Below are 14,255 nucleotides of genomic sequence, written 5' to 3'. Positions count from 1 at the left end.
CCACCTCAAGAGATGCTGCATGGTGATATATTGCCACAAAATTTCCCCCAGGTGGGGGGAATAGTGACCGCCAGTGTAATTCCCTTCCCCACCTGCAGTCTGAAATGGCGCAATCCATTCTGCAACTCCTATTCTGCGGTATGCCTACACCAGGCCTGATTAATCAAGCACCAAGTGATGGATAAAGCAACATTAGATCCATGATCCATCCATGCATGTTCACCAGCCTTGACTCCCCACACCTGCAAACAAGGGCGGTGTGTCCTGTTTTGTTGCGAAACGGGAAGTCACCTTTGCCCTGCTACTGCCGCCATTCCTGCTGCTGCCAGCACCACTTTACCCACACTGCCAACTCTGCCACCAGCATTGGCACCAATTTGGGGTGAGATTTTGCCCAACTTGGGCGAGATGTCAGAGAAATCATGCAAGATCTTGCACACCCTGCAAGATCTTGCAGTTTTTCAGCTGATACTGGCATGGTTCTGCAGAGGTGACAGGGCAGCTGGGGCGCCCATAGGGCTGTGGCCTTGGGGCTTCTGCCGCCTGAGGCAGCCTACTCAGTCTGCCCAATGGTTGAGCCAGCTCTGCTGAGTTTGTAACGTCGGTCATCAGTTTGGCATTGCAACGAGAGTGCAATTTCAACACAAGATAAATTTCAGGGCTGGATTTAGGGCTGTGCGAGTTGTGCACACACACTAGGCGCTGAGCTGAGGAGGCGCCATCTTAAAGCCTGGCAAATGAGGCGTTGGGCTTTGGGAAGGAGGACGGAGGCTTTGACAGGGTCCTAGAGTCCTCCCGACTCCTTCTCAATGCTTAGTTAGTGCTTTCCCAACTTTGGGAAGAAGGTGGGAGGGCTCGAGAACCCTGCCAGAATCTCATGCCTCCTTCCCAAAGCCCAGCACCTCACTGGGGGAAGGGGGCACCAAATTTTGGGCTCCCACAGGGCACTATAGTACGCAGACCCACCCCTGGATGCAAGGCAGGCATAGGCAAACTCCGCCTTCCAGATGTTTGAGGACTACAATTCCCATCATCCCTGATCACTGGTCCTGTTAGCTAGGGAAGATGGGAGTTGTAGTCCCAAAATATCTGGAGGGCCGAGTTTGCCTATGCCTGATGCAGGGCCTCTGCCATTCCTGCTCCCACAAGCCTTTTGTTCATGTGGCAAGAAGGACCCACTAATAAAAATCTGTTTCCCTGTGTGGCTCCTCCTGTCTGAATCCTACTTTACCCTGAGAAAACTAAAAACTGCCGGAAACTGTTTTGTTTCCTTCAGATCCCCTGAATGCTCATGGAGATTCTCGAGTCCTAATTAAATCACAATCAGCTCATTTTTGCATCTCCCTTCGGAGAGCGTATTTCGCATCACAATCATCAGCAAATGAGTGCAACTGTTTAGCCCCATGGCTGAACATGGAACGCTAATCAAAAAGGCCACTTGAAACAATAAGGAGCAATCACTTGTGGAGAGGATGGAGTCAACCAACCCTCCTCAGATGAATATTCAGGTCCCTGAATTCCTAAAAAAAAACAACCTAAAAAACTTTTGGGCTTGATTGTGCTGCAATTTTCTCAACTGAGCCTAATTAGCCAAGGATTTAATTGATGATATTTGAAACTGCAACACACCATTTCATGACACTAATACTATGCAGACGATCTAAGTGTGTAAAGAAGCAGCTTTTAAGGGGATTATATCATGGCAGTAAGCTCCACAACATATACAACTTGAGGAGAAAGAAACAAGATAGGTTTTGTATTCTACGGTCAGGCCTTGTTGAGAAAACGGTGGCATACAACTACACAGGGAGGGGACTCCTTCGGAACGACACAGCCAGTCAGAACTTGAGTTACCTCAGCAAGGATCTTGCCAATCTGAGGGGTGCGATGGCGCGACGGCACTTTTCCCCCTGGCGCCATTGGGCCTGCCCTCACATAAATATAGTGCACCCACCTCACCGAACACCAGTTCCACGAATTCCTACAAAGCACCCCAGATTATCTTGTGGGGGGACTTGTGTGAGGAAAAACTAAATAATTTGGTGTCTCAGGCCCAGCCAGATGGGCGGGGTATAAATAATAAATAATATATTATTATTATTATTATTATTATTATTATTATTATTATTATTATTATTCCTCAGAGTGAATGATTCTACCCAGAACCAACTCTCTCTCCTCTCACTCCCTATCTCCCAACCTACCGACTGTCTCTCAAAATCCTCTTCTTTTCAACTCCCCATCCTGGAACCCCGGCCAGTCATAAGCTGCCGTTCGTTAATTGTTTGCTGGCAGGGAAAAAGAAAAAGAAAGCACTTGTTGACCCAACATGCCCAGCAAAAACAAACTTTTCCATCACAAGGGGTTGCTCAGCAATGCCTCCCCCCCCCCCGGTTGGCTAATTGTAAACAGAATTGACTCCTACGTTTCTAACTGAATGATCCCTGCTGCTATGCTCACAACAGGGATGACCTCTCCTATGAGGTGCATCTCCTGGTGTCATTGATATCATTTTGGCATCTGGTGATGATGCAACTCTTTGCCCAGGCTTTTGGGGAGGGGTGAACCTTATCTTAGGGCTTATCCACACTTAAGTTTTGCCTTCCACTTTCTTTAAAGCTCTGTGTTCGAGGGCTCTGTTTTTTGCCCTGGTACTTTCCCCAAGAAAACCTGCCCTTTAACACTGACGTGCAACAAGCAGAAATTCGGGTTGTCTGTGGATTGCTGTTTGCTCCAATTCAGCTTTGATGCGGAAAGTTCCAGAGTGGAAAAAACCCAAAAACCTGAGCGCTCAGACATGGCGCATTATAGCGCACTCTGTGCCTGGAAAGTGAGGAAGTGTGGACAAGTCCTTTGTTGAGATGCTTCTTTTCCAAAGGGCATTTGGAGGAGGCGAGATCTAACTGCTGGCGCTGCACCTCATGTGGAGTTGATGGAATTTAATGGGGTGAGCTCCCTTAAATTCAGTACCGTTGGGACCACTGGCGGAGGAAGACGGGTGTGGGGGCTGCACTCCGCACCGGGTGTCAGCCGTGAGGGTGGGTGATATCGCCACACTACTGCCACCCCCACGCTCCCTGTGAGGGTAGCAGGCCACTAGGGACGATGCTGCCTTGGGTGGCTAGCGATGCCCCCCAAAGTTCACTGCATGGGAGGGTAGTGCCCCCCAATGCTCTCCATGTGGACGACGGGTGGCTAGGGACGCTTGCCGTGCAGGCGGCTATCCCACCCCCATGCTGTTCCAGGTGCTGGGGCAGGTAGCTCCTGCCCAGGTTGGGACAGCCTTGTTGCACCCAGGTCTATCTTGCTGGCTTCCCACAGGCATCAAGTTGGCCACTGTGACAACAGGATGCTGGATAAGACTCGCCTCTGGCCTGATCCAGCGGATCTTATGTTTCTACAACCATGCAACAGAAGCGATTTACAAGGACGGGTAGCTAGAAAACCAGAGCTGTCCCTTTTGTTGTTGTTTAGTCATTTAGTCGTGTCCGACTCTTTGTGACCCCATGGACCAAAGCACACCAGGCACTCCTGTCTTCCACTGCCTCCCGCAGTTTGGTCAAACTCATGCTGGTAGCTTCGAGAACACTGTCCAACCATCTCGTCCTCTGCCGTCCCCTTCTCCTTGTGCCCTCCATCTTTCCCAACATCAGGGTCTTTTCCAGGGAGTCTTCTCTTCTCATGAGGTGGCCAAAGTCTTGGAGCCTCAGCTTCAGGATCTGTCCTTCCAGTGAGCACTCAGGGCTGATTTCCTTCAGAATGGATAGGTTTGATCTTCTTGCAGTCCATGGGACTCTCAAGAGTCTCCTCCAGCACCAGAATTCAAAAGCATCAATTCTTTGGCGACCAGCCTTCTTTATGGTCCAGCTCTCACTTCCATACATCACTGCTGGGAAAACCATAGTTTTAACTATATCTTTCCCTAGTGAGATGCAATATGAGCATATACAATGATGCATAATCAGATGTGGGTAGTTGGGAAACTTCAGTAAGAGATAGGAAGTGCACTTCTCAAAATCTCAGCATCTGCTCCCCCCCCCACATTGCAATCAATTTCTGAATTAGTTTCACGCCTACACTGAGGCTGATGCACATCTGCAAAGATTCTCTCCCCCCCCCTGCACCCATTAAATCTACAGATTTCATTTAAATCTTAGACGCCGGCCTAAAAAAGCAATCTGATTTTACTTTCCAAACCAGACAATCATTTTAGCGCAAGTCATAGCATCAAAGCCGTGTTGCTCAACGCTTTCTTGTGGCACCCTACCTCGCTCATATGGTTAATTACACGACACTCCTGGAGAGAGCAGATGAAGGAGCAAAAAAACACCTGATCTCATTAAAGGAGGCTTAGCCAAGACAGGAGGAAAGAGAAGTGGTTTGGGAGCAGGCTGAAACCTTAGAAGAAATAGTAGGGTTTCCCTCCCCCAGTGATGTTCCTTGGGATGGGGTGAAAACAAGGGCTCTGGTGGTATTTGGACACTGAATTTTGGAATCCATCTGTCATGCAAATCCAAATATTGCTCCCAGACAATATTTTTCTTGAAAGAAGAAAAAAAGAAAAGAAAAACCCATCTCAGATGATTAGAGGCTTTTTCTCAAGTAATTAAACCAAAACGTCTCATTAGCTGTGCCACATAATCTAATGACCCAGTTTATTTCATCTTACAAATCTAGGCAGATCTAAGTGATACTGTTGCATTGTCCTTTCAAAGCTTCAAATTAGTTCCTAAGACTCTCAGGCTTGCTACGCCATGACTTGAGCAATCTTGCAAGCAGAAGCACGGCACAAAAAGTGGGGAACTTGGAAAAATGAAATGACTTGCCCATAAATTGCATTAATTGCTACCTAAAACTCCTATTGTGGGTGAGCCTTAAAACATACATGCAATTTTAGTTGGGAGTAACTATTGCTATGGTTTTTCCAGTAGTGATGTATCAAACGAGAGCTGGACCATCAAGAAGGCTGATCGCCGAAGAATTGATGCTTTTGAATTATGGTGCTGGAGGAGACTCTTGAGAGTCCCATGGACTGCAAGAAGATCAATCCTATGCATTCTGAAGGAAATCAGCCCCGAGTGCTCACTGGAAGGACAGATCAAGAAGCTGAGGCTCCAAGACTTTAGCCAGCTCATGAGAAGAGAAGACTCCCTGGAAAAGACCCTGATGTTGGGAAAGATGGAGGGCACAAGGAGAAGGGGACGACAGAGAACGAGATGGTTGGACAGTGTTCTTGAAGCCACTAACATGAGTTTGACCAAACTGCGGGAGGCAGTGGAAGACAGGAGCACCTGCCATGCTCTGGTCTATGGGGTTACGAAGAGTCGGACATGACTAAACGACTAAACAACAACAACTTTTCCTGGGATGTACCCACTGGGTAAAAGTAAAAGTAAAGGGACTCCTGACCATTAGGCCCAGTCGTGGACGACTCTGGGGTTGTGGCGCTCATCTTGCTTTATTGGTCGAGGGAGCCGGTGTACAGCTTCTGGATCATGTGGCCAGCATGACTAAGCCGCTTCTGGCAAAACCAGAGCAGCGCACGGAAACGCTGTTTACCTTCCCACTGGAGTGGTACCTATTTATCTACTTGCAATTTGATGTGCTTTCGAACTGCTAGGTTGGCAGGAGCAAGGACCGAGCAACGGGAGCTCACCCTGTCGTGGGGATTCGAACCATTGACCTTCCGATCGGTAAGCCCAAGAGGGTCAGTGGTTTAGGCTCCTGCAAATGCACGAAAGAGCCCAAGTGAACCTTAATGTCCCTAAACCTTTTTGCTACCTATAAAGGAAGACTATGGTTCAATCTGGGGGGAAATTCTGCACTCATTCAAAACCTGGAAGAAAAACTCCAGAATTCATTTTTTGTGGGGTGGAGGCAGGATTCCACTCAGAGGAGACCACCTGAAATTAATGGATCTAAGTTAATTATGATAGTTAATTTCAATAGGTCTTCTTTGAGTAGCACCAGCATTGGATACAACCCATTGTGTGTTTTTTTTTGAAATTAGACTTTAAGAAAAATACATACATCTTGGCCTTATTTCTTATAATTTTTAATGCAATAGTATCCATTTACAAATTCAAGATACAGTTTATACTGTGCTTCCTTTCTATCCACCATCTTATTGAATTGTTGCTAAAATCAAATTAGGATAAAAGAAAACACGCATTTATTTATTTAATTCTTCAAGCAAAGTTGTCTTAGGAGAATTGGGTTTTTTCCGGTTCTAGGTAAGGGGTGGAGTTTTACTCTGAGTAGAGACACCAAAATGACTTGCAAGGCCCAAAATTGCCTTCCATAAAACCTGCAGCAAAATTAGAATGAAAAAGGACTTTTCATTACAAAGGGCGATCTAGCTTCAAATGCTAACCGTCGACATTTATATATTGATTCTGGAGACACTGAGAAGACAAGAGCCATTTAAATGTTTACAGTATCTAATCTTTCATTACGTGCCATTTGTGTGACCCATAAAACAATTTGCCTTTTGCATAGGAAGATTGAGGCAGGTAGGTGATACTTATCAAATACATTAAGGTCAAAAGCGTCCGAAGGTGACATCCATCTCCTTTCGCTTTTCCCACACCCTCGTTTTTGTTCTACACGGCGACGTCCTGTGGAACAGCTGGATGATTTATATCACAGATGGTAATTCTTAAATATCTTTAATACCAGTGTGGCAACTCATCCATCTTGAACGGCGAGATATATTCCAAGATTATTTATTCAGGCGTTGAATCATTAACTGCCAAAAGGCACAATCTAGCATAAATCCATTTGCTCTTCCTTCAGGGATTGGGCCGGGGGGGGGTAAAAAGACTGTTTGGGAAGATTTGGGGCAGGGTAGGGTTGAGCTTAGAGCTGGTATACTGATGCCGGCTTGCTCAGTTGTACCAGTTTGCAAGGGATGTGGGTGATGCTGTGGTCTAAACCACTGAGCCTCTTGGGCTTTCCGATCAGAAGGTCGGTGGTTCGAATCTCCCCAATGCAGTGAGCTCCTGTTGCTCTGTCCCAGCTCCTGCCAACCTAGCAGTTCGAAAGCATGCCAGAGCAAGTAGATAAATAGGTACTGCTGCGGTGAGAAGGTAAATGGCATTTCCATGCGCTCTGGTTTCCTTCACAGTGTTCCGTTGCGTCAGAAGCGCTTTAGTCCTGCTGGCCACATGACCAGGAAAGCTGTCTGTGGACAAACGCCAGCTCCCTTGGCCTGAAAGCGAGATGAGCGCCACAAGCCCAAAGTCGCCTTTGACTGGACTTCACTGTCCTTTACGTTTACCTTTTACCAGTTTGCATGAGCCATGTAACTTCAGAGAAGAGATCCTACTAAGATCAGAATTTCTCTTCAATGGTTTGTTTGGATTTTTGGAATCCAGTGATGCTGCTGCAATTGGTCACTTTGGAAGCTGAATCTAATAACATCTTTCACTGAATATTGTTCCTTAGTCTCCAACATTTCTCTAATGTAAATAGAGATGTCTTATTCAATACTACTACTACTACTGCTGCTGCTATTACTACTACTGCTCATTTTTTATATGTTGGAAGCCATTCTGGGTGGTTTCCAACATATATAAAACATAATAAAACATTAAACATTAAAAAACTTCCCTATACAGAGCTGCCTTCAGATGTCTTCTAAAGGTTGCATAGTTACTGAATGAGCGTCTCCACCCCCATCGTTCTACCCAGACACTGAGGTCCAGCACCGAGGGCCTTCTGGCGGTTCCCTCACTGCGAGAAGCAAAGCTACAGGGAACCAGGCAGAGGGCCTTCTCGGTGGTGGCGCCCGACCTGTGAAACGCCCTCCCACCAGATGTCAAAGAGAAAAACAACTACCAGACTTTTAGAAGACATCTGAAGGCAGCCCTGTTTAGGGAAGCTTTTAATGTTTGATGTTTTATTGTGTTTTTAATACAGTGGTGACTCGCAAGACGAAATTAATCCATTCCGCGAGTCTCTTCGTCTTGCGGTTTTTTCATCTTGCGAAGCACGGCTATTAGCGGCTTAGCGGCTATTAACGGCTTAGCGGCTTAGCCGCTTTAAGAAAAAGGAAACAAACTCGCAAGAACTCGCAAGACGTTTCGTCTTGCGAAGCAAGCCCATAGCGAAATTCGTCTTGTGGAACGACTCAAAAAACGGAAAACTCTTTCGTCTTGCGCGTTTTTCATCTTGCGAGGCATTCGTCTTGCGAGGTACCACTGTATTCTGTTGGGGGCTGCCCAGAGTGTCTGGGGAGGCCCTGCCAGATGGGCGAGGTATAAATAAATTATTATTATTATTATTATTATTATTATTATTATTATTATTATTATTATTAATCTCTTTAGCTCGGTGGCTGCCTAACTCCAGACCCTTCAACATTTCTCAAATCAGAAACTCGGATGGCTTCTCTAAGTCTGGGGCTGTCCCTGGAAAATAGGGATACCTGCAGGGCCTGTTTTTCTGCATTTTGCTAGGGATTGTTCCATTGATGGTCTGTATACATTCATGCCTATTGTTCTTTCTGAGAACGTGACTTGCAGGCATTTCTACAGGAAGGCAATTTTTATGATTTTATGAATCAACAGCAAAGCCACTGCAGCAAAGCCACTTACAGAAACAGCTTAAGAATCTCCTTGCAGAATTCATTTTGGCAGAGCCTCCGACAATATGCTAATTTAGCTCCTCATTTCAGAAATGGGCTAGAAGTCAACACAACTCAGTTGGGGCAGCGGGATGGCGGTGGGAGAGGGTGGGAGGGAGTGGCAGGAAGAGTATGAATCAATAGTATCAATTATAATGGACTGATATAAAATTCCTTATATGCTTTAAAATGAAAGAACACCTTAAAAATGGGAGATGTGTGGTGGGCTTGTAAAGAGGTAAAGGCTTTCTGGGAAATGGTATATAATGTGAAATATACTCAGAGTCAAATGTGAATTTCATGCTCTGTATTCAGCTCATAGTAGCAATGAATGAAACTTTCCCCAAAACATCTAGCTATATATGCATTATTTACAAATGGGCCCCATGTGATTGGCTAATTCTGGGCTGCTCCTGCAAGCCAATCAGGTCGCTGATTCACTTTCACCTGGAGCTGGATTGGGTGGCTCCTGTGAACCAATCAGACTGCTGCATTCTGGATCCTATTGTTCTAGGATTCAGCTCAGGACATAACATAATGACTTAAAGAAAGTGTTTAAAAATACTTTTGTTAAAAAACCCCAGAAGCCTTTCTATTGAGTATAGTGAGTGAAGAGATACCAAGGGAAGATAAAAGACTGTTTATGCATGCAGCAACCGCGGCAAAAATTATTTTAGCCCCAAAATGGAAACAACAAGAAGTACCAACGAAAGAAGAGTGGCAGATGAAGATGATGGGCTTTGCAGAACTGGTGAAGCTGATGGGAAAAATCCGAAACCAGCACGATCAAGTATTCCAAAAAGACTGGGGTAAATTCATATGATATCTGAAAGATCATTGTAAGCAATTAACATCACTAGCAGGGTTATGTGAAGACTTGCAATGAGAAGTTTTCTATCTTTCTATATTTATTTAAATTTTTGAGCTATTCTGTAATGAGTGTAATTAGAATTGGAAAATGTGTAAATTGCAATGATATAAAGGTTAATTTCGAAAGCCATGAGGCGGGAGGGAAGGAAGTCGCTAGGCTCTAAGAGCCAAGGCGGTATAGTGGATAAAGATGATATGAATGTGTAATATTAAATGGAAAATAAATAGAAATTATATTTTTTAAAATCAGAGATTTGTGTGTTTGTGTGCACACGCGTGCACATATGTTTTGCTTTGTTCCTTTGAAATGTCCCATTATTTTGCTTACAAAAACTTTCCCCAAAATAATATTTCCATCCAGATCAACCTTGCAAAAACTTGGATATGCTACAACACTGGAACCCAGACGCAGCTTGAAACAACAATTTTAACAGATTGGTGGCACCCCTCATAACTGAATCCCAGCAGATGCCTCGAGGACGGCAGTGAACATGATAGTAAATATACCAAGGGATTCCGATGACACTAATGTGTTTTATTAGGGCTAAGGAGCCTCATTCCTATGATCTAACGCACACTTACCCTTTTCCCTGCCCTTCAATTATTGCCAGGACATATGGCAAATTAGGTTTCCGCACATTAACGTTCTTCCTTTAATTAGCAGCAATTAAAATGAGGCGGAGGATTATTTTTCAGCCTGGAGTCACACCTGTGTTAGCCAAATTTAGTTATGACGCCTCATTGATTGATTGATTGTAACTTACATCCTAAATCACGGGGATAGGATTTGCTAGAGGGGACCAGTCCGTATGGTCCAGCACATGTTTCTCACTGTGACTACACAGGGGCAGATTAAAGGACAATTTAGGGACAAATCCATGCCATCCACTGCCCAGAAGAATTTTCCTAGTAACATTTAGATACAGTGGTGCCTCGCAAGACAAAATTAATCGGTTCCGCGAGTTTTTTCGTCTTGCGAAGCACGGCTATTAGCGGCTTAGCGGCTTAGCGGCTATTAACGGCTTAGCGGCTATTAACGGCTTAGCGGCTATTAACGGCTTAGCGGCTATTAACGGCTTAGCGACTTTAAGAAAAAGGAAACAAACTCACAAGAACTTGCAAGACGTTTCGTCTTTCGAAGCAAGCCCATAGGGAAATTCGTCTTGCGGAACGACTCAAAAAACGGAAAACTCTTTCGTCTTGCGCGTTTTTCGTCTTGCGAGGCATTCGTCTTGCGAGGTACCACTGTAGATTAGATAGATAGATAGATAGATAGACAGACAGATAGATAGATAGACAGATCATAGACAGATACATAGAAAGACAGACAGATGATGATGATGATGATAGATAGATAGATAGATAGATAGATGATAGATGATATATATACAGATACATAAATAGTGTCAGGAGTGTGTGCAGGAGCCAGGCCCTCTGACCAATAGGAATTTGCAGGACTGGGGCCTTCTTGAGTTTGTTCTGGAGAGGCAAGGCATGGTTGCACAGGTGAGGCCGATTGGTAACTCACAGCACCTGGTGGCAAGAGCCGGGAAGGGATATAAGGTCAGCATTTCCCTTCAGCTCTTTACCACAGCAACACGCTCCCTGCCTTGCTGCATTTGGCTTCTTGCTTCCTGATCCTTGAACCTTGAACCTCGGCTTCTTGACTCCTTGCTTCTTGAGCCTCGGACCCCTGACTTTGTGACTCCTTGCTTCCTGACCCTCAGGCCCTTGGCTTCTTGACTCCTGGCTCTCTGACCCTCGGACTCTTGGCTTCCTGACTCCTGGACCCCCGTTCCTGCTCCTACCCCACCATCTTGCCCCTGGTCCTGATGTCCCCTGTCAAGACTTCGATTGCCCATGAACTGGACCATGACAGATAGACAGACAGATAGACAGCTAGATAGCTGATAGATAGATAGATGATAGATAGATATGGGTAGACAGACAGATGATAGAATGTATCGAACTGATTCCATTTCCCCCCAAAATGAATATATCATGAAAACTAACCATTTCAATCAGTACAAAGGATTGTTAGAAATAAATCAGAGGTTGGGTGGCCATCTGCCATGGATGCTTTAGCTGAGATTACTGCATTGCAAGGGGTTGGAATAGAGGACCATTGGAATCCCTTCCAATTCTACGATTCCATGAATTTTTGATCTGCTATTACATAATCAATAGGAAGAACTGAGCGGACTAATACAGTAGAGGGGGGAAACTAGCTTGCTGACAATTTCATATTAATAACTGGCCTCCTTGCAGAACCCAGGTTGCCTCTTACCAAAAGTTATTACTCTAACCACAAACTGGAATAAGCCACAGGTGGAGGACGTAAGCTTTCTCACCATCTTTCATGCCACCCCAAACTCTGCTGAGCAGCTGCGTGAGACTCTTGGGTTTCGGGCGCTTTTCCCAGGTTTGTGTTTCTGTTGGGATGATGGAGGGAAGCAGAGGCTAATGTCTTTAAGAGATATTGTTTATTGGCACATATTTACACCAGAAGTTTGCAATGGAGGGCATGCAGAACTTTACAGTGGTACCTTGGGTTACATACGCTTCAGGTTACAGACTCCGCTAACCCAGAAATAGTACCTCGGGTTAAGAACTTTGCTTCAGGATTAGAACAGAAATTGTGCTCTGGTGGCGTGGCAGCAGCGGGAGGCCCCATTAGGTAAAGTGGTGCTTCAGGTTAAGAACAGTTTTAGGTTAAGTACAGACCTCCGGAACGAATTAAGTACTTAACCCGAGGTACCACTGTATAGCCCAATAGGGTCTCTCATTGCCCCTCTCATGGCTTCAGCAAGCTTGGGGGCAAAGCAACAGTAAGGCATGGCTCCCCGTCTCTCAGTGCAGACTCCTCCAGCCAAAGCCAATATGAGGATGACCTCCAGCCCCCCACATGCAGTTCTTTAAAAATAAATAAATATGATTTTCAGTAATATACATTTTAATAGTTTTACAATCATTCTAACATTTCAAAACTCAACTTCCTTCCTCCTCTTTCTGCGGTTCCTGAAATTTATTTACCCCCCCCCCCCATTTCCTGCATATTCTAAACTTAACTTTTTCTTTTATCTACTTTTTATCTACTTTCTGCTTTCTCTACTTTTTCTATCTACTTTAATCTACTTTAAATATACGCTCTTTTGAAGCTGCAGGTTATTGCAATAATCCTGCCAAAGTCCTTATCTGTTTACAATTTGTTTGTAAATATGCAATACACCATTTCCATTCTTTTATTTTTAAAAAAGTTTATTATTTTGATTTCTTATTTTCTCGCCATTCCTGTATATTCCATAAGTTTCTGTAGCCATTCTTCTTTCATCAGGACTTCTTTCCATTTTGGGGCAAGTAACATTCTTGCCGCTGTGGTCAAATACATGAATAAATTTCTATAATGTTTAGGTGGTTCTAACCCTATAATTCCCAAAAAGAGTTCTGGCCTGCCGAGAAACTCAGAGGGCTGGCAGGAAGATGGGTTGATAATATCCAAGGCAACACGATGACCAAGCACAACAATGCAATATCAATATCAACTCTTTATATAATCCATACGGAACATTGAACAGTATGAAATATATGAAATATGCACTCTCCGCAAAACCAAACAAACAGAAATCTTATAAATCTCTGAAAGTCACGAAATGTGCACTCTTGATGGATTCTCTTGAAAACAGAACCAAATAAACTTTAGCCTTATAAGTCGCTGAAAGTCTTTGTAGACTATGCAAGTTTCTGAAAGAAGCAATAGGTCAGATTCTTACCTGGTGGAAAGATGGGTTGGACAGATTCTTCTTCCAGGAATTACTGTCCTGAGAAAGGAGAGGGAGAGAAAGAAAGAGGAACAGAGGCTGCATCAGAGGTCTACATATTAGAGAGATGAAGACCAGGAGATTTATCTAGTGTTACCATGGCAGAACAGGTCTCTTTCACAGTCATTAATTTTGGGGATTGTAATAAAGAAGCAAGATGGGTTTTTAAATGTTTGCCTGAAGGTAATTGCTTCAGCTCATTCTTTCCTTTTTTTATTAAAAAAAGAGTAGAAGTCAGGTTTGTGGAAATACATTCTCCAACCATGGTTTTCTTGTTCTCCGCAGAGGCTCTCTCTCTCATATACACACACGGGAAAATAAAGTGTCCTCTGCCAGGTTAGCTCAGCGGCCTGTTTCACCCAATTATGTCTGCTTTGACTATTTTTTGCAATATATTTAGAGACTGTTTTGCAGCCCCAATACCCCTTTCCCCCAATTATTAAAGCAGGAATTCCCCACAGAGTAAGTTTAGCATATGGAAATGGATCCAATTTATTTTTATTAGCTAATATATCCCGTATCTTTCTAACTGATTTAATTGTTTCAAGGGTTGTTGGAACTTTCAGATATGTTGATCCTAACACTGTCCACACAACCAAAGGTGTTATACAGTATATGTATACTTTAAGGATGCCCAGCTTGGGAGATTAAGACCATCAGCAGGTCTCCAATGTGTGATAAAGGTAAAGGTAAAGGGACCCCTGACCATTAGGTCCAGTCGTGACCGACTCTGGGGTTGCGGCACTCATCTTGCTTTATTGGCCGAGGGAGCTGGCGTACAGCTTCTGGGTCATGTGGCCAGCATGACTAAGCCACTTCTGGCGAACCAGAGCAGCGCACGGAAACGCCATTTACCTTCCCGCTGGAGCGGTACCTATTTATCTACTGCTCTTTGACATGCTTTCGAACTGCTAGGTTGGCAGGAGCAGGGACCGAACAAT

The sequence above is a fragment of the Podarcis bocagei genome (assembly GCF_964188305.1).
Source record: "Podarcis bocagei genome assembly, chromosome: 8".
In the NCBI taxonomy this organism is placed as follows: Eukaryota; Metazoa; Chordata; class Lepidosauria; order Squamata; family Lacertidae; genus Podarcis; species Podarcis bocagei.
Note: the sequence above shows the minus strand (reverse complement) of the source record.